The sequence below is a fragment of the Orcinus orca genome, chromosome 18 (genome assembly GCF_937001465.1).
Source record: "Orcinus orca chromosome 18, mOrcOrc1.1, whole genome shotgun sequence".
NCBI lineage: Eukaryota > Metazoa > Chordata > Mammalia > Artiodactyla > Delphinidae > Orcinus > Orcinus orca.
The window spans coordinates 31,888,943-31,912,240 of NC_064576.1; the positions used below are offsets into that span (position 1 = coordinate 31,888,943).

Here is a 23,298-nt window from a genome sequence, read left to right on the forward strand (position 1 = left end):
TCTGCCATAGTTATTTCCACTATTTTATCTTCCAGGTCCCTTATCCGTTCTTCTGCCTCAGTTATTCTGCTATGGATTCCTTCTAGAGAATTTTTAATTTCATCTATTGTGTTGTTCATCACTGTTTGTTTGCCCTTTAGTTCTCCTAGGTCCTTGTTAAACGTTTCTTTTATTTTCTCCATCTTATTTCCAGGATTTTGGATCATCTTACTATCATTACTCTGAATTCTTTTTCAGGTAGACTACCTATGTCCTCTTCATTTGTTTGGTCTGATGGGTTTTTACCTTGCTCCTACATCTGGTGTGTGTTTCTCTGTCTTCTCATGTTACTTAACTTACTGTGTTTGGGGTCTCCTTTTTGCAGGCTGCAGGTTTGCAGTTACTGTTGTTTTTGGTGTCTGCCCCCTGTGGGTAAGTCTGGTTCACTGGGTTGTGTAGGTTTCCTGGTGGATGGGATTGGTGCCTGTGTTCTGGTGGATGAGGCTGGATCTTGTCTTTCTGGTGGGCAGGACCGCATCCAGTGGTGTGTTTTGGGGTGCCTGTGACCTTATTATGATTTTAGGCAGCCTCTCTGCTAATGGGTGGGGTTGTGTTCCTGTCTTGCTAGTTGTTTGGCATAGGGTGTCCAGCACTGTAGCTTGCTGGTCATTGAGTGGAGCTGGGTCTTAGTATTGACATGGAGATCTCTGGGAGAACCTTCACTGTTTGATATTACATGGAGCGGGGAGGTCTCTGGTAGACCCATGTACTGAACTCAGCTTTCCCTCCTCAGAGGCACAGGCCTGACACCCGGCTGGAGCACCAAGACCTGTCAGCCACAAGGCTCAAAATAAAAGGAAGAATAAAATAAAATAAAGTTATTTAAAAAATTAAAAAATTATTAAAAATAAAAAAAATTTTAAGTTATTAAAAAAAATGGACACACAGAACCCTAGTACAAATGGTAAAAGCAACGTTATACAGACAAAATCACACAAAGAAGCATACACATACCCATCCACAAAAAGAGAATAAGGAAAATTATATATATATATCTATATATATTAAAAAAAGGAAGAGAGCAAACAAATCAATAAACAATGTACAAATGATAATAAACTCTAAATACTAAACTAAGATAAACATAAAACCAGAAACAAATTAGTTGCAGAAAGCAAACCCCAAGTCTACAGTTGCTCCCAAAGTCTACCGCCTGAATTTTGGGGTGATATGTTTTCTGCTCAGGTATTCCACAGATGCAGGTACATCAAGTTGATTGTGGAGATTTAATTTGCTGCTCCTGAGGCTGCTGGGAGAGATTTCCCTTTCTTTTCTTTGTTTGCACCGCTCCTGGGGTTCAGCTTTGTATTTGGCCCTGCCTCTGTATGTAGGTCACCTGAGGGCATTTGTTCTTCCCTCGGACAGGACAGGGTTAAATGAGCAGCTGATTCGGGAGCTCTGGCTCACTCAGGCTGGGGGGAGGGAGGGGTACGGATGCGGGGTGAGCCTGCGGTGGCAGAGGCAGGCATGACGTTGCACCGGCTGGAGCTGCGCCATGCGTTTTCTGGGGGAAGCTGTCCCTGGATGACAGGACCCTGGCAGTGGCGAGCTATACAGGTTCCCAGGAGGGAAGGTGTGGAGAGTGACCTGTGCTTGCCCATAGGTTTCTTGGTGGCGGCAGCAGCTGCCTTAGCATCTCATGCCCGTCTCTGGGGTCCGTGCTGATAGCCACGGCTCGCGCCCATCCCTGGAGCTCATTTAGGCAGCGCTCTGAATCCCCTTTCCTCGCGCACCCCAAAACAATGGTTTCTTGCCTCTTCGGCAGGTCCAGACTTTTTCCTGGACTCTCTCCCGGCTAGCCATGGCGCACTAGCTCCCTTCAGGCTGTGTTCACGCCACCAACCCCAGTCCTCTCCCTGGGATCCGACCTCTGAAGCCCGAGTCTCATCTCCCAGCCCCCACCTGCCCCAGCGGGTGAGCAGACAAGCCTCTCGGGCTGGTGAGTGCCAGTTGGCACCGATCCTCTGTGCGGGAATCTCTCCACTTTGCCCCCGCACCCTTGTTGCTGTGCTCTCCTCCGCGGCTCCAAAGCTTCCCCCCTCTGCCCACCCACAGTCTCCCCCCGTGAAGGGGCTTTCTAGTGTGTGGAAACCTTTCCTCCTTCACAGCTCCCTCCCACTGGTGCAGGTCCCATCCCTATTCTTTTGTCTCTGTTTATTCTTTTTTCTTTTGCCCTACCCAGGTACGTGGGGAGTTTCTTGCCCTTTGGAAGGTCTGAGGTCTTCTGCCAGCGTTCAGTAAGTGTTCTGTAGGAGTTGTTCCACATGTAGATGTATTTCTGATGTATTTGTGGGGAGGAAGATGATCTCCACGTTTTACTACTCCGCCATCTTGAAGGTCTCCTCTGTTGGCCATTTTGTATGTCTTCTTCAGAAAAGTATCTAATCAGGTCTTCTGTGAATTTTTAAAATCAGATTTTTTTTTTGCTATTGGCTCCAGGCTTCACCCTTGAAATCAAACCTCCACAGAGCCCCAAGAGAGACCTTTCTAAAATATACATCTGAAAATCTCATTTCCTGGCTTAAAAGCATCCCATGGTTTCCCCTTATCTTCCGGAAGTTTCCTGAGAATAAAGTGTAAACCCTAGGGGTTAGCACACAATACACTTTGCCATCTGACTCTTGCTTTTTCTCTCTAGCCTCATCTCTCCACACTTAAGTTCTTCCTCCTCATGTTTCAGCTTTTAACGTTTAGGAGTTCTTTTTATGCCATTGCCCTTTACGATACTACTAGTTGGACTAGAAATATAGTACTAGATGCAAATTGTAAAGCTCAAGCAAAGGTTAGAGCATGTGAGAGTTTTCACGTGCTGGTGAATGAACCTCCAAGATGTGGTGTTGCTTGCTAGAACTGCAGTTATCTGAGTCTGGTATTTCCCCATGAACCCTACTTCCCTCTATACATCTTTTCCTTAGAAAAGAAAGGCGCTTTGCCCCCAGCAAAGTGGTAGCAAGAAATCAACAAGCTCTTTAGGGATTTGCCCATCTCTACAGGACAGAGAACAAATTTCTACTGTTTGTCAGGTTTCTGTGAATTTATAAAAACAAGTTTCCCAGACATGAAGGTACAAAACTCAGATGTAGAGGCAGAAAAACATCATAGTACAAAAAGTCATTCAATTCTCTTGGAAGCACTGTGCTTATTAAAGGCATAAACACTAGGTACAGAAAGTTCAGTAATCCTTTTCCTAAGGGAAATAATAGTTTTTACATTACAAAATCAAATGGTTGCTCCTTATTTGAAGGATGAAAATAAAGTGCCATTTTGGAGACGAAATAAAGTGTAACCAAGTCAAATACTTGCATCTGAATGGAGGGTCAGTCATTTTCCATCGTCAATAGCTTTCATCCAAGTGTATTTATAACGCAGTCAGGTTTTATTTTTACTTCTCCCAGGTTGTATATCTTTACCATTGGTTGAGATTCTGGCATAATCACAGAAACCCATCCACTCGCTTAATTCTTAGCTCTTTGGGCTCTCCCTGCATGTCCTACAGGGAAGCCAGGACATGGGAAGCAGGCAATTCAGCACCATGGGGAGCCTTTATCACAGAGCTATTGCCTCTCTCTGTTCTCACAATTGCAATATTGATAAGCAATAAAATTATACCTGACAACTACTTCCTCAGGAAAGAAAAGGAATAGGAAGTAAAGAGACCATGCTTTGAGTTACTTTGTAGAAGTGATCTCCCATATGAAAAAGACTCGAAAGTAGTTATTTTTGAAAGCGATGAATTCCTGCCACCACACTGCAGCTCGGCACACCAAGCCCAGAAGTGAAGTGTATTGCCCAAGCTCTTGCAGTTAGTAAGTGACAGAACCAGGATATAAACTGATATTCAAAGGACGTGTTCTTTCCCCTCCATGCCAGCTGCTTCCCAGAAAAGAAGCATAACCCTATTGTGATGCAGTTACTTTCTAGCAAACCAGAAATCTAAATCTGGAAACTGATTCTAAGCAATTCCTATGGCTTCCTTGTATCTTGAATAATGAGCGGGATCATGCAAAAAATAGGTTCCACATCTCACGGTTTCCATTTTCGTTCTGTTGTAATGAACATTATTACAATGATACTGACTCTCTAAATTCTGGGTTTTGATTTCATTAAAAGGCGTTTATAACTCAACAAATATCTCCAGGACAAGTGGAGGCAATGATAAAAGATATCAAGGCACAGAAAAGGGATTACTGCCTTAAACGTAAAACCACCTCTGCTTCCCCAGTACACACCTTTAACCGCAAATGAAATCTTCTCTTTGAGTGTCGCATTGTGATGAACAATGAAATGCAAAGGAATTACCCTTGTGTTACCTCTGCGGATATTACAAGTTTGGACTACAATCCATAGTAGTATCCTTCATGAACTCAACCACTGCTAGTAAATTTAAAAATCAATCTTTCATGGCACCAAAGGTCAATGTATCACTGGCCTTTTGTTGTTGCTTAGATATCTGTCCCTAAATAGTCCTCTCCAAACATCCATTCACTCAGTAAAGTGTCTGTTGTGTATGCCACATTATGCTAGGAAACATAAAAGGCCCAATGGGCTATAGCTCCAAAAACAGACATGTCTTTTTTTATATATATAAATAAATTTATTTATTTATTTTTGGCTGCGTTGGGTCTTTGTTGCTGTGCACAGGCTTTCTCTAGTTGCGGCGAGCGGGGGTTACTCTTCGTTGCAGTGCGCGGGCTTCTCATTGCGATGGCTTCTTTTGTTGCGGAGCACAGGCTCTAGGCACGTGGGCTTCAGTAGTTGTGGCTCTTGGGCTCAGTAGTTGGGGCTCGTGAGCTCTAGAGCACAGGCTCAGTAGTTGTGGCACACGGGCTTAGTTGCTCCATGGCATGTGGGATCTTCCCAGACCAGGGCTCGAACCCATGTCCCTTACATTGGCACGTGGATTCTTAACCACTGCACCACCAGGGAAGTCCCAAAACCAGGCACTTCTTACATCTCTACTACTCTCCTCATAATATAAACAAACATCATCTCCCACCTAGAACACGGCAGCGGCCTTCTAAATGGTCTCTGAAGTCTTTTGAAAATCAAAATCCAACTACAACACACGCCTATTAAGTTCTTCCAATGACTGCTTATTGCAATTACAACAAAAATCGAGGGCTTTACCTTGACCTACAAAACCTGCACGATGTGACCCCTGCTATGCTCTGGCCACACTGCAACTTTATGTTACATATTCCCTTTACCTGGAGTGATTTTGCCTCAAATCTTCACACATCTGGGATTCTCCCCATCATTCAGGTTCACCTTCTCAGAGAGACCCCTCCTGAAGATTCCATCTTAAATAAAAATAAACTCTCTACAATATTTTCCTCTTTAAATACTCTTTGGAGCATGTATTATGATATGAAATAATTTTTAAACTGTTTAATATCTATTGTTATCACTAGAATGTCAATCTCTTGAGGACGGGGAACTTAGTGATTTTATTTACCACTGATTCCAGGGCCTTAAGCAGAACCTGGTTCACCCAGGAGCTCAAGAAAATCACATATTTAAAGTATACAATTCGGGTTTTCCTGGTGGCTCAGCAGTTAAGAATCCACCTGCCAATGCAGGGGACACGGTTTCGAGCCCTGGGGCAGGAAGATCCCACATGCGGTGGAGCAACTAAGGCCATGCACCACAACTACTGAGCCCACATGCCACAACTACTGAAGCCCACATGCCTAGAGCCTGTGCTCCACAACAAGAGGAGCCACCGCAATAAGAAACCCGCGCACCACAAGGAACAGTAGCCCCTGCTTGCCACAACTAGAGAAGGCCCGTGCAGCAAAGACCCAACACAGTCAAAAATAAGTAAATAAATTAGTTTAAAAATAAATAAAGTATACAATTCATTCATTTTTTTGTGTATTCAGTCATGTAGGCATCACCCTAATCAATCTTAGAACATTTAGATTGCTGCAAAAAAAGTCCCATACTCATTAACTGTCGCTCCCCATTCTTCCTCCATCCCCAAACACAAACTTTTAAAAACAGAAACAGTGGTATGTAGAAACTAAGAAAAGTAATGCGGAGGAACAAAAGAAACTAAAGGAAGAAACAGCAACTGCCAGGGAGGTGTAGGAAAAAATGAGCAAAGCCATACATGGAAGGAGATAAATAAATGATCATGTTGTTCACTCCAAATCCACATTTCAGCAAGCACCCTAGTGATGCCAGCACCACAATGGGCTCACTTCCTTAACCAATAGTCCTCCTCTTGTCAGAAGGGGAAACACGTATACTAGTTAAAGATACCTTATCAGGACCTGTTTAAACACAACTTGTCAGAATATAATAAAAATGAAACTAAATAATCAGACTGTTGACCACAATTCTGTTACAATGAAAGCCATAGAATATTTCATAACTTAGGAAGTACTGAGATGGCAAAACTTACAAGCTGATCATTTTTTCTACAGCCCAAAAGGAGTCTCCATTCCTGACACTCTGCGATATTATAATGAATTATAAAACATTTTCCATCATATTGGCGGGAATAATGTCTTGGACCATTCAAACATCTGAGAAGACTTCTTATTTTTACAACATCTTCTCCCTCATCTGATTTAATTATTTAATAGAAGGTCATTCTTGGACAAAGGGTCACAGAATACTGTTCTGGTATCTTGACCTTCCACGCTCACATGTTCAGGAAACACGTGGAAGGTCATGTTAGCCCGCCCAAGTTGAAGCTATGACTCAGATTTTGCCAGCTGCAATCTCACTCTCCTTCATCTAAACTTTTGCACCTTTCCAGACCACAGAAGTCTAACTCAGTGATAGACAAGGAAAAAACACCTAGAAGTAAATTTTCCAGGAGCCTGACTTTCTTAAGTTTTGAGGTAATTGCCATAGGTTCAAAAAGAAGAGGAGTTTACATGTAGCTGGAAAAATCTACACTGTACGGGAATCATGCAGGTAGGATACCAGTTGTTAAGAAGGGCTCCCTTAAAGACTGGGTTGCTAGGTCGTTGATAAATAAAAACAAGCAAGGTTAACTACGGAAGTACTGAGTCTGAACATGACTTCTTGGACAGAGAAATCAATAAAATGCCACTTCATGAGGTAAGAAGAATGAGATTAAACATACAAAGTCTACTAGCATTTTTTTTTTTCTTTTTTTTAAAATAAATTTATTTATTTATTTTTGGCTGGGTTGGGTCTTCGTTGCTGCATGTGGGCTTTCTCTAGTTGTGGCGAGCGGGGGCTAGCGGGGGGTACTCTTCGTTGCGGTGCGCGGGCTTCTCATTGCGGTGGCTTCTCTTGTTGCGGAGCACAGGCTCTAGGCGCACGGGCTTCAGTAGTTGTGGCATGAGGGCTCAGTAGTTGTGGCTCACCAGCTCTAGAGCTCAGGCTCAGTAGTTGTGGCACACGGGCTTAGTTGCCCCGCGGCATGTGGGATCTTCCCAGACCGGGGCTCGAACCTGTGTCCCCTGCACTGGCAGGCAGATTCTTAACTGCTGCACCACCAGGGAAGTCCCATACTTTTTTTCAAGAAGTAATTACTCAAAGACAGGTGCAGGACTTCCCTGGTGCAGGGAAGACAGGTGCAGGACTTCCTCTGAGCCTGTGCTCAAAGACAGGTGCAGGACTTCCTCTGAGCCTGCGCTCTAGAGGCCCCGAGCCACAACTACTGAGCCCACGAGCCACAACAACTGAAGCCCGTGTGCCTAGAGCCCATGCTCCTCAACAAGACAGGTGCAGTGAGAAATCACTGATGTGGGAAATGGGAAACTGATGAGATGAAGTTTGTTTTAACAGTAGGGTTAAAAGGAAAGGGTTGGACCAGTGACACAACCATCGGCGTGTTGTCATCTGCAGTTTGTTCTGTGGAATGGCCTTAGGCCCCAGGTACACAAACCAACTATTTGTTGAAAAACTGTACTTTGGAGACCGAATCAGATTTCTCACAGCTTCCTACAAGGTGTTAGGACAACAGATCTGTGAACAAACAAAAGGTTGCTTGGGCTACTACATACAAACTGAAAGGTTCACAGCAGTATGCTCTTCCTTAGAGAGCTCCCCATCGGCTTCCAGGGAGAAACCAATTCCCAAGGCTGTCTGGTATTCAAGACTTTTCCCAATCACAGCCCAACCACTTTTCCAAAGGTAACTGCTTTGCTCTCTGACACAAGCAAATTGCTTCCTCTGTCCAGACTACTGGGCTCACTATCATCTCCCCCAGTCTCAAGACACACATTGCCCTTGCCCATCCAGAATGCCTTCCTTGTACCTCTCCATCTTTCCAAATCTGATCTCAAGAAATCTCTCAAGCCTCACCTCCTTCACAAAACTTTCTAGCTCACTACAGCCTAAAGAAATCTCTCTTTCCTCCCATAACCTCTATTGTATATAGTCTGTGGTCTGAGTGATGACATACCTGTACAGGCAATTTTATTATTATGTGTTTTATCCGTTCAATTGGACTATAAATGCCTTAAAGAAAAGGACTAAGAATCATTCATTCTTGTTTTCACACCCTCAAAGAGTGAGGGTCTAACACATAGTCAGTGTTCAATAAATGTTGATAACTTTATGTAGATGGAAAAGGGAAAGACCCTGTATTAGGGAACTAAAAGCTACTATAAAAAGTGCAATGCAGTGGTTGAAACTGTCCAGTTTTATCACGAGGCTTGCCTTTACACAGGTGTTCAGGGCGCCAGGCTGATGCAGCTCTGCCAACTTCAACAAATGGCTTCCATCATCAGTTTCATGGCTTCCATCCCCCACCCCAACCCCCAGTAGAAAGAGAGGGAAAAGTAGAGATCCAGGGCTTCCCTGGTGGCGCAGTGGTTGAGAGTCCACCTGCGGATGCAGGGGACACGGGTTCGTGCCCCGGTCCGGGAAGATCCCACATGCCGCGGAGCGGCTGGGCCCGTGAGCCATGGCCGCTGAGCCTGCGCGTCCGGAGCGTATGCTCCGCAACGGGAGAGGCCACAACAGTGAGAGGCCCGCGTACCACAAAAAAAAAAAAAAAAAAAAGAAAAGTAGAGATCCAGTGCCAGACTTTCCCTCTCGAAATGAGTGAGACGTTGCACACATCAATTTTGAGCACATTTCTTTGCCTCAATCCTGGCTGCAGAGGGAGCTGGGCACTGCAGTGCTGAGGTAGGCAGCCACTCCCAGCTGCAGCTCTGCCATCAGGAAAGAAGGGTAGAAGAAGTTTCCGTGGACAAGTAGCACCCTCAACACAGACACTCCGGGCATCTTTCCCGTCTGCAGAGATGATGAAACTTTTTATCTAACGACATAGTGTCCTTCTTGATGCTGGAATCAGGCTTTCTATGAAACGTCAACCTCTTGTAATCCAGGGATGAATCTCATCTCTCCCTGCTCAAATCTCACCATGGAATGGCCAAGAACCACATTTTGGGATAATGTGCCAAGCAGAAGTAGCTCTCTCTCTTCACTGTCTAGTAGAGGAGGAAAGCCCTGTCCCTTACGTCTCCATGGTGAGTCCAAGTGAAAGATGCCTCCTGCCCACCAGCTCACCTCCCATCTGCTGTCTCACTGAGGGGCTGGGATCAGTGAGGACGTCCCCTGCTGCTGACTGTCAAAGAGGCTGGAGTGTCCTATGCGTTTCAATTTATTGTACTCTTATGTCCCCAGAGCCACACTTACCTCCTAAGTTTTGTAATAAATATGCCCAGACCACTTAGAGATATTGAGAGGCTATCCACATAATACCTAATTTTAATTCAATTCTAAAACATTTATCTATCGTATATTATGAGCAAAGCACTATGTAGATACTGAGATTTTTTAAATTCCTGCCCTGAAGTTGTTTAGAATCCCCTGCAGGGGATAGATATCAGCAACTCACTTTATTACAAAACATAATTGGGCAGGTCTAGCTAGAGATAACAAACAAAGTGCTATGAGACTGACCAAAAGAGCAATCAATTCTAAGTAGATGGCCAGAGAAGGCTTTAAAACATATTTAGATAAAAATGCTGCCTGGAGGAGGTGACATTTGACCGGGGCCTTGAGGGATGAGTAGAATTTTAACAAGTGGCAGAGAAAGAAAGTGACATTCTAGGCGGTGTGTGAGCAAAGGGGCAGAGGAGCCAGAGCGATCCAGATCCAGGAGATGCCAGATGCCTGCGGGGCTGGGATGAAGGAGCCTCAGGCGTGAAGTAGGGATGGCTTTGAGTACCAGCAATGACCTGTGATTCCTGAGGAGGGCAGCAACTTGATCGGTTCTGGGTAGAAGGAAGACAACTTTGCTGATCGTGGGAAGGTGAGGTAAAGAGGAAGGAAGATTAGTGGACACTCCTAATAATTCCTTTTTTTTTTTTTTGGCTACGCTGCATGGCTTGCAGGATCTTAGTTCCCTGACCAGGAATTGAACCCAGGCCACAGGCAGTGAAAGCACCAAGTCCTGACCACTGGACCACCAGGCAACTCCCCATAATAATTCTTATTGAGCCCTAACTATCCAAGCACCATGCTAAGTATTTTATTTGCCTGCTCCCATTTAAGAGGGAAGTCCCATTATTATGCCCGTATTACAGCTGGGTAATGACATCCTCCACATGCAAAGGCAGGACATGAGCCAGGGCTTTGCCTGGGTAACCATTACACTATAGTCCTGTCGACGTGACAGCTATCCAGCCTGGGGACACGAAGGGGCTGTATGAGGGCAAGTGCCATGGAGAGAGGGCACTGAACAGATGTGCCAGAGTGGGATCAAAAGAAGACTCGGAGGCTTCCCTGGTGGAGCAGTGGTTGAGAGTCCGCCTGCCGATGCAGTGGACGCGGGTTCCTGCCCCGGTCCGGGAAGATCCCACATGCCGCAGAGCGGCTGGGCCCGTGAGCCATGGCCACTGAGTCTGCGCATCCGGAGCCTGTGCTCCGCAACGGGAGAGGCCACAGGAATTAGAGGCCCACGTACCGCAAAAAAAAAAAAAAAAGACTCGGGACAGTGCCTTGAAGGAGAATGAGCCTGGAAGCGGGCAAAGATAGACCCATGGAGTTCTGATGGCTAGAAAGGAAAAATACTGGGACTGCAAACCATCCCTGAGAGCTGGGGTCTGGGGATTAAGGCGAAACAGGCACAGAGTGGCAAGTTACAGAGCTCACAGTTGTTGATACCGTGCTCAAGTAAATCAAGCAGCATGTGAACAAACAAGGCAAAAGGCAAGTGGCTGCCTGGGTGAGTTCTAATGAGCTGATTTGGAAGAAAAATTCAACTTGATTGACTGGGCTGCATTATACTGATAGCAGTAAATCCCTTTGGCCAAACAGAACTTGGTTCAACCTTAAAGGTATGTTATGCATTATCGCTCTGCATACCAAAATATTCATCCATCTTGGGAGAGTCTAAAAAAATTATGTTTTTCCTTTCAAAGAGTGGAATGTAAAATACCCACCAAATCCACCTGGATGGTGCCTGGGTGAATGTATTCCTTGTTATTTCATTTAAGCTGCTAAATATCTATTAGAGTAAAATTATGGGCTCTTTGCATGTGGAGTTTCCGTTTGTAGCTTCCTGAGCACCGCAGCAATAAATGTGATTCGGAGCCCTTCATTTTGTAAGGCAGATCTGCTTCGTGCCTGTGATTGCCTAGCAAGTGGGCAATGGTCCCTACAAGAAACTGTTTGCTCTATGATCTAAACCAGAGGGTCACGTAGACTCAAAAAGGTAGCCCAGATCCTGGATGGACATAGTGACCAAGCAAGGGCATCTGCTGATGTTAGACTTTCCGGGGAAAACCTCAAGACACTGGCAATTAAAATTATCTAAGCATGTCTCTCTGTGACCTTCACTCTGACAGAGACTGCTCTTTCCAGAAATGACCAACCTACTTTGCAAAGTCAGGATGACTCCTTTCTCTGTAAGCTCTTTCTACTCAACCTACAGTGTGTATTTCAGGTTTTTCAAGTGAGACACCTGTGTCCTTCACTAAGCCATGAATGGAAGGGGAAGGTGGAGGTATAACTCAAGTGCTTATAAAAACACACACAACCATTCCCTTTATTCAGCTGTACTAACTTTCTCAGCACATAGACTGAACAAATACAAGTGAGACGTTAAGATCAGCAGCTGTATCAAAGCACAGAGCTGTCAAGTTCTGGGGGAGGCTATTTGCCAGATCAGAGCACATAAACTTTTAGGATAGAAACTAGAATATGAATTAAGCTCATATCACTCAAAAAAGAGCTGAATGCATCTGAAACCAAAGTACACTGTCAGCCTCCTCCACTTGCTCCGGGCGCTGATGCTTCGATTAGCTATGCAAGAAGCTACCTGCTATTTTAGAATTATATGAAGTCACCTCGGGGTATCTACAAGCTTCTCACGCACAAGATACTGACTTTTTTTTTTCCTCCTTATTCTTGGCTTAGAGCACAGTTGTTGCTCCATCCCGGTAAGTACTATATCATGGATTGTTATTGCATAAGCTGTCATTAAGGCAACTTGGCTTCTCACAGAAGAATCAGCCTGCAAATAATAATGGTTTGTTACTAAACCCCCCCTAAGACTAAAAGACACCTCGCATATTTTTTCAAATAGTAAGTATTCCCCTAAAAGATTAGGGAGCTGAAAGCTTAATTTCTAAAGAGGACTTTTTTTAAATAATGGAGAACATTCCCTCCACCCCATTTTTTAAAAATATTTGTCTCTTGAAATAGTAACTAAATTTATAGGAACAAAAGAATAGCTCACGTGATAGGTAGCTAAGCCACGAAGCTGCCAGTGTACATAGGATTACAGGTACCATGCAGTTTAACATGTTTCTACCTGAGGTACATGGATTCTGTTTTGATACTGGACGGCTTCAGAACATTTTTAGATGAAAATGTGATCATGAAAGTGAGGGCCTGACAACTCAGTCTTCAAAAGCCAAGGTTAATAAAGGGCTTTTGTAGAGTTTCCCAAATAAATACATTAACACAGTTAACCTTTGACCTACAGTGTCCTTAATCTTTCAGCCCCAAGTTTCTCCCCTGGGAAGGGTGTAACGATGTTGCCAAAATGAGCTTTGCCAAAAAGAGTGCTGAGCACTCACTCTGGTTTAGACCGAAACCACCTTCATCACTCACCTTTCATCTTGCCAGATTTCCAGAGTCTAACTCTTCCAACTGCGCTTAGATTTCTCAGGTTTAATCTGCCCTACAAAACTTGAGTATTTCCAATGAAAAAGAAAGGCACTAGATTTCTGCTTCTGCTCACTTAGCTCGGACGCATTTCCCAGCTCTAACTCATGATACCACCTTAAAAAGTATTGCTCGGAATCTGAGTACCCACCTGCTCCAAACTCAGATTGGAATCCCTATCCGCTAGCCCCTGTGCTAGTTTCTCACTTGTGTAACCATATGTGGCCTATAAGTCCACTCTTCCCGAGGCTTTAATAAAACTTCCTTTACGGCACATGCAATTACTAAGCATGCAATTTATATTTCCAGGTGCAAAAATGTCTCATGCTAATCTCTTTGACCTGAAGTAAATGCAGGCACCTTCGAAACAGGAGTCTTAGAGTCTACTTCTTACTCAACAGATCCACAGCAAACGCCACTGACCTCATCTTATTCTGCCCTACTCCAAATCGCCAGGGCTTAATTAGACATATCTGGAACCAAGCCTGGCTTCTCCAAACCCATCATGGATGAACTGGATGAACTGAGCTGCAGCTATGCAACGGCTTTTGTCTCTGTGGTTTATACAAGTAAAGAAGGTGACTAAAATCCAAGAGTTCTACTCTTGTGACGTGAAGACTATGGCTTCTACGTGGTTCTGACCTAGGCTGTTTTGACCATATAAACTGTAAGAAAAAGAAAAGAATATGAAATAGTTACTGCTACCAGTATTTCAAAACGAAACCAAATGCTCTAAAGCATCACCCTGAAATCAAATTTCCAGTTGATTAAGTGGAAGTTTGGAAGAGGGAGAGACGGATGCATTGGGAAGCTGTTGAGTAAGTAATCTCCAGGCATGGCCCGTGGCCCACGGAGCAGCACACAAGTTGAGTGTTCCAGAAAGATTACATGAGTTACAACCCTTGACCTTTTATTCCCAGCTAGACAAGGATTAGTTCTCCTCAGCATGCAGGAAAATGTGAATGCATTTTTCTAGGGCTAGTGCTAAGGCAGAGAAGCCACCAGTGGAAGGACCGTGAGTACTTCCTGTATTAATATTATCTCAACTCCTGGGAACAATAGGCAAATGCACTTGAAAAGCTACCCTTGTCCCTGGAATCAAGGAGAACACTTTGCCATTGGCTAATTACTTATTTATTCATTCAACAAATATTTATTCATAGTATACTTAAGTTCTTGCATGCATGCATCATTACACTGGAAACACACTGTAGCAGGAAACCCTATCTAAATAAATGCTAGTTTCTTTCTTTCTTCTCTCTGGGTAAATGTGTTCTAATCAAATACAATGAACTGACAAGCAATCTTTGAGGACTGCCTTTAACTAAATTCAAGATATAACAGGAAGGGTTATGGGAGGCTCCAAACTGCTCATTCCTTTTTCAAATTACTTCATTTCCAAGTGGATACTGCTAATGAGAGTTAAGGTAGGCCAGCCTTCCACATGCAAGAAGTAAAGCTCATTGTGCTATCTGAAGTTTCCTTACCATATTTCTTGACGCAAAGTACAATATCATTAGATTTAAAAACAAATTAAAACAGGTATTTTTTCTCTTCAGTCTTCAGGTGTAATTTGGCACATGTAAATTGTTTTTTCTTGATAATTTAAAGAGTGACATGATAGATTTGATCAGTAGCATTTTATTACAAAATCAACAGGCAATCATTACCTGGGTGACTCATGATGGGGTGTAGAGCTGTTCTTAACCCATCTAAAAAGGAAGAAAAGTTCATTAAAGTTCAGGTGTTGAGAACACAAATTTGAAAGCCTAGGTGTTTGAAAATTGCCCAATTTCATGAAGCATAGACTCCCTTAAAATCTGACTCTCACCCAGGCTTTGTAAATACATGACTTCAGCAACTTAAATTAGTCATGTGAAGGGGAGCTGGCTAGTTACAAGATGGGAATCATGCCATTCTCCTCTGTTTACCACAGACTAACAGGGGTTGAGTTACAAGTGTTTATTATTTCTGAAGCTGTACTATCACATAAACACCAATGTGAAATTCTCAAAGTGGACATTGCCTAGGAACAAGGACTCACAGGGGTGACAGAGGAGTAAACCTACGCCAGTCTCCATGCAGTCTCCTCTTTCCCCGAGGCAGCCTGTGACGTGAGATGTCACTTGCCCAGCTCAAACGAAGGGAGGATCTACAGGCCGATAGGGGAAGAAAGGGTCATTAGGTAAACATATGCAAGCAGAAGTCCTTTCTGAAATGGATCGAGTATCTTTAATCCTGTATTCTGGCCTCCAGTTGATTTATGGCTCTTATTTTCTTTTCTCTCTTTCCTTGTAAAGCTTGCCAAAGTAGACTTTCCCTCTGCTTGAAGCGTGCAAGCACAGAGTTCTATCTTTCTTGATGAATCGGATTCTTGCCAAGTGAAAGCTTTCATGACAAAATTATGCTCTGAAGAAGGGACAAGGTGATAGCCTGAGAGACTTGAGAGAAACACCACAGAGTGCTCCTTGGGCTGTTAAAGTTTAGGAGATTAAGAACTAGGCCATGATCCTCCCCCCACACCTCATTAGTGTCCCCACACCCTCCCCTAACTGCAGCTCAGTGATAATACAAAAATTGCACATATGTTAAGTCTGATTTGCTCCATTTTGGGTAAGGCATTAGGGGTTCTGCCCTATCACCTTTTGGTTCTGCTTTACCTTAAATGACAAGGAACTGCTATGTGCATTCTCTAATCCTTCCCCTCCCTCAACCTTTGGCCTTATGTCAAATTGGGAAGTAGGTAAAGTGTGTCTCAGGCACCCAGTCACGTTCCTTTGTGATCTTCTCCATCCACACCCACCCCAGCCTTCCAGAGCTCCACATCACTCAGACTTCCTCCTGTGAGGACCTGGTCATTATAAACAAGGATATTCAAAACTGCAAGAGACCTTCCTTTTCTCGTTCTTTTCAAGCCTACCATTACAGGAGAAGACTTCCAAATTTCTCTCTCCACCCCAGATCTCTACCCTGAGTTGCAGAGCTACACATTGAACAATATGTTGGACATGTGCACAGGAATAGTCAACCGATATCTTCCATTGTCAATCTGTCTTTCTGTACTGACTAGTGGAGCAGTCTTCCTTCCCATAACCCAGATCCATAGTCATAGAATTTCGATACACCCTATCCTTTCCTTTACCATCAAAGCAATGTTCAATTCTTGTCTATTCTACCTTCTATTCAGTTTATCAACAAGTATCTATGGAATGCCTATTCCGTGCCAGGAATGTTTCTAGGCTCTTGGGATATATCAGCAAGCAAAGTGGGAAAAGAGCCCTGCCCTCCTAGAGTTTACATTCAAGTTTTGACAGACCGGACCCTTCCTAATAATGGTGATAATGATGACAATGATAACGATGACAATGATGATGACAGATAAGTAACTTAAACAGTCTCTTAGAGAATGAGAAGTGTAATGGGAAAAAAATTTTAAGTAGAATTAAGAGGATTGGGAGTGACACATGAGTGGGCAGTCGGGGTTGAAACTTTTAACAAAGAGGGCAGGTAGGCCTCACTGAGATGTGCTATTCAAGCACAGGGGCATAGCCATGATGGTATCTGGAGGAAGAATGTTCCCTGGCAGAGGGAACAGCCAGTGCACAGGTTGTCCAATGAGAATGTTCCTGGTCTGTTCACAGAACAGCAAAGTGGTCAGTATGGCTGAAGCAAGTGAAAGGGTGGGAGAGTGGTACCAGAGGAGGCCAGAGGGGCAACTGAGGGCCAGAGGGTATGAGGTCTTGGGCTTCCATGTAAGAACTTTGACTTTTACCAAAGTCCAACGTGGAAAAAATGTAGGATTTCATGTTTTTACTTAGAAGAGAATTATTCCGGCTACTGCACTGGAAACTGAGGAAGCAGGAACAGAAACAAAAAGACCAATTAGAAGGTTATTACAATAATCCAAGTGAGAGATAATTATATCTTGAATCAAAGTGGTTTCAACAGAGGTTAGAAGAAGTGACCAGATTCTACATAAATTCCAATGGAAGGTCCAACAAGATTTCTTTTTCTTTTTAGTCTTGGTCTTCTTTTTCCCTTCATTTTGAAATAATTTTAGACTTACAGAAATGTTGCAAAAAAAAAAGAGAGAGTTCCCATATACCCATCACTCAGCTTCCCCAAATATTTACAACTTACTTAATTGCAGTTGTTATTATTTAAAACCAGGAAATTAACAATGATACAATACGATTAACTAAATTACAAACTTCATTCAACTTTCTCCGGTTTCTCTCAATGTCATTTCTCTGTGCCAGGATCCCACACTGCATTTAGTACTTGTGTCTTCATAATTTCCTCCAATCTGTGACACACAGTTCCTCAGTATTTCCTTGTGTTTCACGACCTTGGCATTCTCGATGAGTAATGGTCAGTTATTTTGTAGAATGTCCCACAATATAGGTTTGTCTGATATTTTCTCATAATTGGATTGCATTTTTGGCAAAAAAAATATGACAGACAAGATGTATTTCTTTCTCTATGCATCATATCGGAATATACACGGTGACAAAGTGTCTTATTAACTGGCGGTGTTACTCTTCAACGAGATTTCTTGACAGATTGAAATATGGGGAATGAGGACAAGAGGAGTCAGGAATGACTCCAAGATTTTTGTCCTGAACAGCTAGAAGGATAGAGTTATAAACTGGGGTAGGTGGAGCAGGTCTAGGGGAAGCTGAGTTCATCTTTGAACATATTAAGTTTGAGGTGTCTACTAGATATCTAAGTAAGTGTAGGTTTTATGCAGGCAGTTGCATATATAAGTTTGGAGTATGAGAAAGAGGTTGGGCTAGAGAAATTAATTTTGGAATCGTCAGCATATGGATGGTTTTTACAGTTATAGGATTAAATTAAGTTCACTAAGCAAGAACATAAGAATAGACAAGTAAAAAATAAGGAGTGAGCCCTGGGACTTTCCAACATCAGAAAGTTGGTGAGAAGAGGAGAAACTTGCAAATGATATTAGAAACAGCAACCAGTAAAGGATTAGGAAACAGTCTTGGTTGATTCTTTATCCTTTCCTCTCCATCTTTATTCCCATGGACTTAACCTAGGCCAGTTTCCTTAAAATATTGTCTACCCCTTCAGGATTCCATTTTCCTCTGGAAAATGGGGTTTTAAATAGCTTTTAATTCTTAGGTCTGATATGAGAGTTAGGAGAGAAAATAGCTATAAATTATTTTGCAGTGTCTGGCATGCGGAAAATGTTAGCTACTTTTGTCATTATTATTCTTCTCTGTCTCCTTCATTAGACTGTGAACATCTTAATAGCTGACCCAGTTTTATTTTCTTTTGTTCCATTCCCTAATACTGCATTAGTACATTATTAATGCTCAATGAACAATCCTTGAATGAATAGAAAAAAGAAGAAAAAAGTTAAGGGCCCAGCTTAACCCAAAAGATGGAACTCTTATGAAATTCCAAACAATGGCACTTAGGATACATTTTGCCAGAGGGTCTTCCTTGACACCTCTCAGAGCATATTCCCTGGGCGACCACCTTGGTGTCAATTTTCCCATTCTGTGTCTTGAGTTCAGAAGAGCTACAACTGAGCTCAGGCTGGCCCTTGTCCGAAACTTCCCCTCATTGCATTTAGCTTCTCAGGATTTATGAGCCAAATCAATCTCTCCCAATGACAACCCTCTCAAGAATGGCACTGAACTCCTGACAATCTAGAATAGAAAGATATGCTTGACCTTGGACAAGTTAATTAATTCTTTTTTATGTCTTGGTTGTATTTGTTAAGTGGTTGTATCTGTAAAACTGGAGATGATGCCTCTTCTAGTAGAGCACAATGGCTGAACAAGACCATCTCTTGAGGTGGTCTTTCTTTTTTTTTTTTTTTTTTGAGGTTCTTATTCTTAATAGACAACAACATGATGAGAAATAGAAACCAGTATTATATTTATTGTTCTATATTAGATGGTTAAGTGGGCTGGTAGAGGGACCACATACCTACTGAGACTCCATGTATGGGATTATCTAATGTTATAGTATTAAATCTCACTGCAGTATTATGGAATAAATATTAATATTAGCAAATATTTAAGAATTTGTAGAGAGAGATAGGGACTCGAGTCCTTCTGATCCAAATGAGTGCTTTTTCCACTGCACCAGGCTGGAAAATAAGATAGAGAATCTATCTGAGTTGAAGAAAGTGCTCATCTGAACTCTGGGTGGAAAAAACCACAAGGCTCTGTGCTTCTGCCCTCTGCAGGGACTCCTAGACTGTTCTAGTATACTATTCTGAGTTTCCATTTTGGCAGTCTAATTTAAAGGAAAACTTCACCTGCGTAATTAAAACTAGGCATTTATGCTACAGAGACCTGTGATTTTTTTCTCCTTACATCAATGTTACAGACTTGCTTGCTTTCAATATTTTCTCCTTAACCAACATTGCACTTTTAACTCTCTTGGGTGAGGGGGTAAGAAGCAAGACAGAAAAAATCAATGGCACCAATGTTCAGAGTTCCCTGTATAGGAAGTAGTAAAACTGGAACTCAACTATTAAGAACCTTTTAGTAATTAGTCTTGTTTTGGTTTGGTTTTTCTTCCTATGTCCCACTTTATTAAAAAAAAAAAACACACAAAAAACGGAGGTCACTAGAAAACAAGTATATAGCAGAGATTTAACATTGGCATCAAAAAAGCAATTTCTAGGGGCTTCCCTGGTGGCGCAGTGGTTGAGAGTCCGCCTGCCGATGCAGGGGACACGGGTTCGTGCCCTGGTCCGGGAAGATCCCACATGCCGTGGAGCGGCTGGACCCGTGAGCCATGGCCGCTGAGGCTGTGCGTCCGGAGCCTGTGCTCCGCAACGGGAGAGGCCACAACAGTCAGAGGCCCACGTACCGAAAAAAAAAAGCAATTTCTAGAGTAAATCCCAGTCCTCATACACACACAATTAGCTAAACCTTCAGTATCTACATTTGCTCGGCTGCAAAATGAGAGTTCTTATCTTTAATCATGACCTAGGGGCACTGCAAGATAATCATTAAATATATTCACTGAACTGTACTTACAAGGGCAGAAAATTGGAATAGCACATCAGAAAGATTTTTTTAAACAAAGATTGAAATTTAGAACTGGTTTTCTAGTTAATTTTCAGTTAATTTTAAAAATGTTACTCTATCCCACCACAGCAGTTTCTGATGGAAGATAACATAAAATGAAAATCATTTGTCTCCATATGATTCATTTTAGCAAACATTAATTCAGTGCCAGGTATTTTGTTCATTGCCAGCAGTGTATGAAAATAAATATAAGATAGACTTACCATTTAGAACAGGGTTAACAAACTGCGGCCCACGGACCAAGCTTATTTTCATATGGTCCATGAGCTAAAGAGAGTTTTTACATTTTTTATGGTTGGGGAAAAAAGTCAGAAGAAAAAAAAATTTTGTGACACGTGAAAATTATATGAAATTCAAATTTCTGTCCATAAGTAAAGTCTTATAGGAACACAGCCACACTCATTTTTTAGATATTTATCTAGGGATGCTTTCACACTAAGATGGCTTAATTTAGTAGTTGACACTGGTACGATTGGCTTGCAAAGCCCTCTCCCGAAAAAGTTTGCCAACCCCTACTTGAGAAGCTCACAATCTATGGTGGGAGAGAGGTACACATATGCACTTAGTTTTCCTAACATGATTAGTGCTGTAACAGTGGAAAAGTTATTCCTTCTGTCTGTAGAAGTCTGAATTTAATGAGTATATTTAAGGAGAATGAAGGCAATGAGGTAATGAAAAAAATTCTAAGCAAAGACATGGAGAATGAGAGCATAATATAGGGACAGAGAATAATGAGTCCATATTGTATCTGAGAGAAGTTCTGGGAGGAGTCTGGAAAGAAGTGGGAGATGAGATTAAGAAAGTACGTGAAATCTGTGCAAATGTAAATTGGTGCAGCCACTGTGGCAAACAGTATGGAGGTTCCTCAAAAAATTAAAAATAGAACTACCATACAATCCAGCAATTCCACTCCTGGGGTTATATACAAAGAAAATGAAGACATTCATTTGAAAAAATATGCATACCCTATGTCCATTGCAGCATTATTTACAATAGCCAGGATGTGGAAACAACCTAAATGCTCATGAATAGATGAATGGATAAAGAAGATGTGATACACACACACACACACACACACTGGAATATTAGTCATAAAAAAAGAATGAAATCTTGCCATTTGTGACAACATAGATGGACCTAGAAGATATTATGCTAAGTGAAATAAGTCAAACAAAGAAAGGTAAATACTGTGTAATTTCACTTATATGTAGAATCTAAAAACAGATGAACAAACATAAGTAAAGAGAAACAGAGTCATAGATACAGAGAACAAACAGGTGGTTGCCAGCAGCAAGGCAGGTGGGGGAGGAGAGAAATAGGTGAGGGAGACTAAGAGGTACAAACTCTCAGTTACAAATGTCATGGGTATGAAATGTATAGTGTGGGAATATAGTCAATAATTATGTAATAACTTTGCATGGCGACAGAGGGAAACTAGATTTATCCTAATGATCATCTTGAAATGTACAGAAATACTGAATCACTGTGTTGTGTACCAGGAAATAACGTAGTGTTGTAGATCCTTCATACTTCAAAAACAAACAAACTCATAGAAAAAAAGATCAGATTTATGGTTACCAGAGGTGGTGGTGGGGGAAGGAGGAATTGGATGAAGATGGTCAAACACACGAATTTCCAGCTATAAGATAAATAAGTACTAGGAATGTAATGTACAACACGACTGATATAATTAACACATGTATATTATATATATAACTGTATATTATATACAAATATATATATAATATATAATATATAAAACTGTCAAGAAAGTATGTATTATATATAAATTGTTAAGAAAGTAAATCCTAAAAATTCTCATCACAGGAAAATGAGATGGTAACTATTGTGGTAACTATTTCATGATGTACGTAAGTCAAATCATTATGCTGTACATCTTAAATTTATGTAGTGCTGTACGTCAATTGTATCTTGATAAAAAAAATGGGAGATGAGATTAAGAAAGTACATGAAATCAGATTAGTATTTCTAACCTATTCAAAGATTAGGTGTCTCCTGTAGTTGGTCATTAAAGATTTTAAAGCAGAAGTGCTTGATCAGATCTCTGAGAAAGATAACTCCAGCAGAAATGTGGAGGAGTATTCCAGTTAATTTTACTTTAAAATACCATACCTGGATGCCTATTCCCTTGTTAAACTATAAAATAATCCTGTTTAATTGAATAGGCACTGCAGATCTCCACAGCCTGGCTTCATTGTCCCATTGGAAAGATTTGGCAACCACCTGCTGCTATAACATTTTCTTTTTTATTTTTTGAAATAAATTTATTTATTTATTTATTATTTTTGGCTGTGTTGGGTCTTCGTTGCTGTGCGTGGGCTTCTCATTGTCGTGGCTTCTCTTGTTGCGGAGCACGGGCTCTAGGAGCGTGTGGGCTTCAGTAGTTGTGGCTCATGGGCTCAGTAGTTGTGGCTTGTGAGCTCAGTAGTTGTGACTTGCCGGCTCTAGAGAGCAGGATCAGCAGTTGTGGCGCACAGGCTTAGTTGCTCCGCGGGCATTTGGGATCTTCCCAGGCCAGGGCTCAAACCCATGTCCCTTGCATTGGCAGGCAGATTCTTAACCACTGCGCCACCAGGGAAGTCCTGCTATAACATTTTCAATGTCATAAAAATATTAGGTAAGAAGGAAAGAAAAAAGAATATCAACTATATTCAAAAACATCTTTAAATGATTTGGTGTATTCTGCTGTTGTACTACAATAAAGCAAAATCAGAGTTATCTTTGTATTCAAACAGTAACACTGACATTAAATTTTAAACTGAGTTTAGAAAATAAAATGAGTATATATGTCAGGCATGGAACCCAGAATTTGCTTTAAATATGATGTTAAGTATTTGGAAAACAGAAACAAACAAAAATACTTGATTGTATTGCAACTCTAGGCATAAAGACTTGTGCATTCTTCTGTTATTGGAAAGTGAACTCCAATTGCCAGAGGCAAGTTGGTTGGACGGGGGTCATCCACAAGGTGAAACCCCAAGGGAGAAAACTGGTAGGATTTGGTTTCCTTCTCCCATTGTATGACACTTGCGGGTGTTTGGGAAACATAGCATTT

The 23,298-nt window shown here is 42.0% G+C and overlaps 3 long non-coding RNA genes across 4 annotated transcripts in view; 1 reads left to right on the forward strand and 2 right to left on the reverse strand.

Moving 5' to 3' along the window:
* On the reverse strand, positions 1–20,002 carry LOC125961899 (uncharacterized). The gene is made up of 3 exons (XR_007473003.1): positions 15,194–20,002; positions 14,820–14,861; positions 1–823 (listed from the first exon to the last, which is right to left on the reverse strand). It is a non-coding gene; the product is annotated as an uncharacterized LOC125961899 (long non-coding RNA).
* Positions 11,899–23,298, forward strand: part of LOC117196090 (uncharacterized) — a 21,948-nt gene continuing 10,548 nt past the window's right edge. The window contains exons 1-2 of one of the 2 annotated variants that reach the window (XR_007473002.1): positions 11,899–12,419; positions 13,459–13,967. This is a non-coding gene — a long non-coding RNA (uncharacterized LOC117196090). Of the gene's footprint in view, positions 12,420–13,458; positions 14,400–23,298 lie in introns of those variants that run through there. The other variant, XR_004476095.2, reaches the window with a different exon arrangement.
* LOC117196086 (uncharacterized) overlaps positions 21,011–23,298 on the reverse strand; it is a 3,216-nt gene continuing 928 nt past the window's right edge. The window contains exon 3 of the long non-coding RNA XR_004476086.2: positions 21,011–22,828. This is a non-coding gene — a long non-coding RNA (uncharacterized LOC117196086). The remainder of the gene's footprint in view (positions 22,829–23,298) is intronic.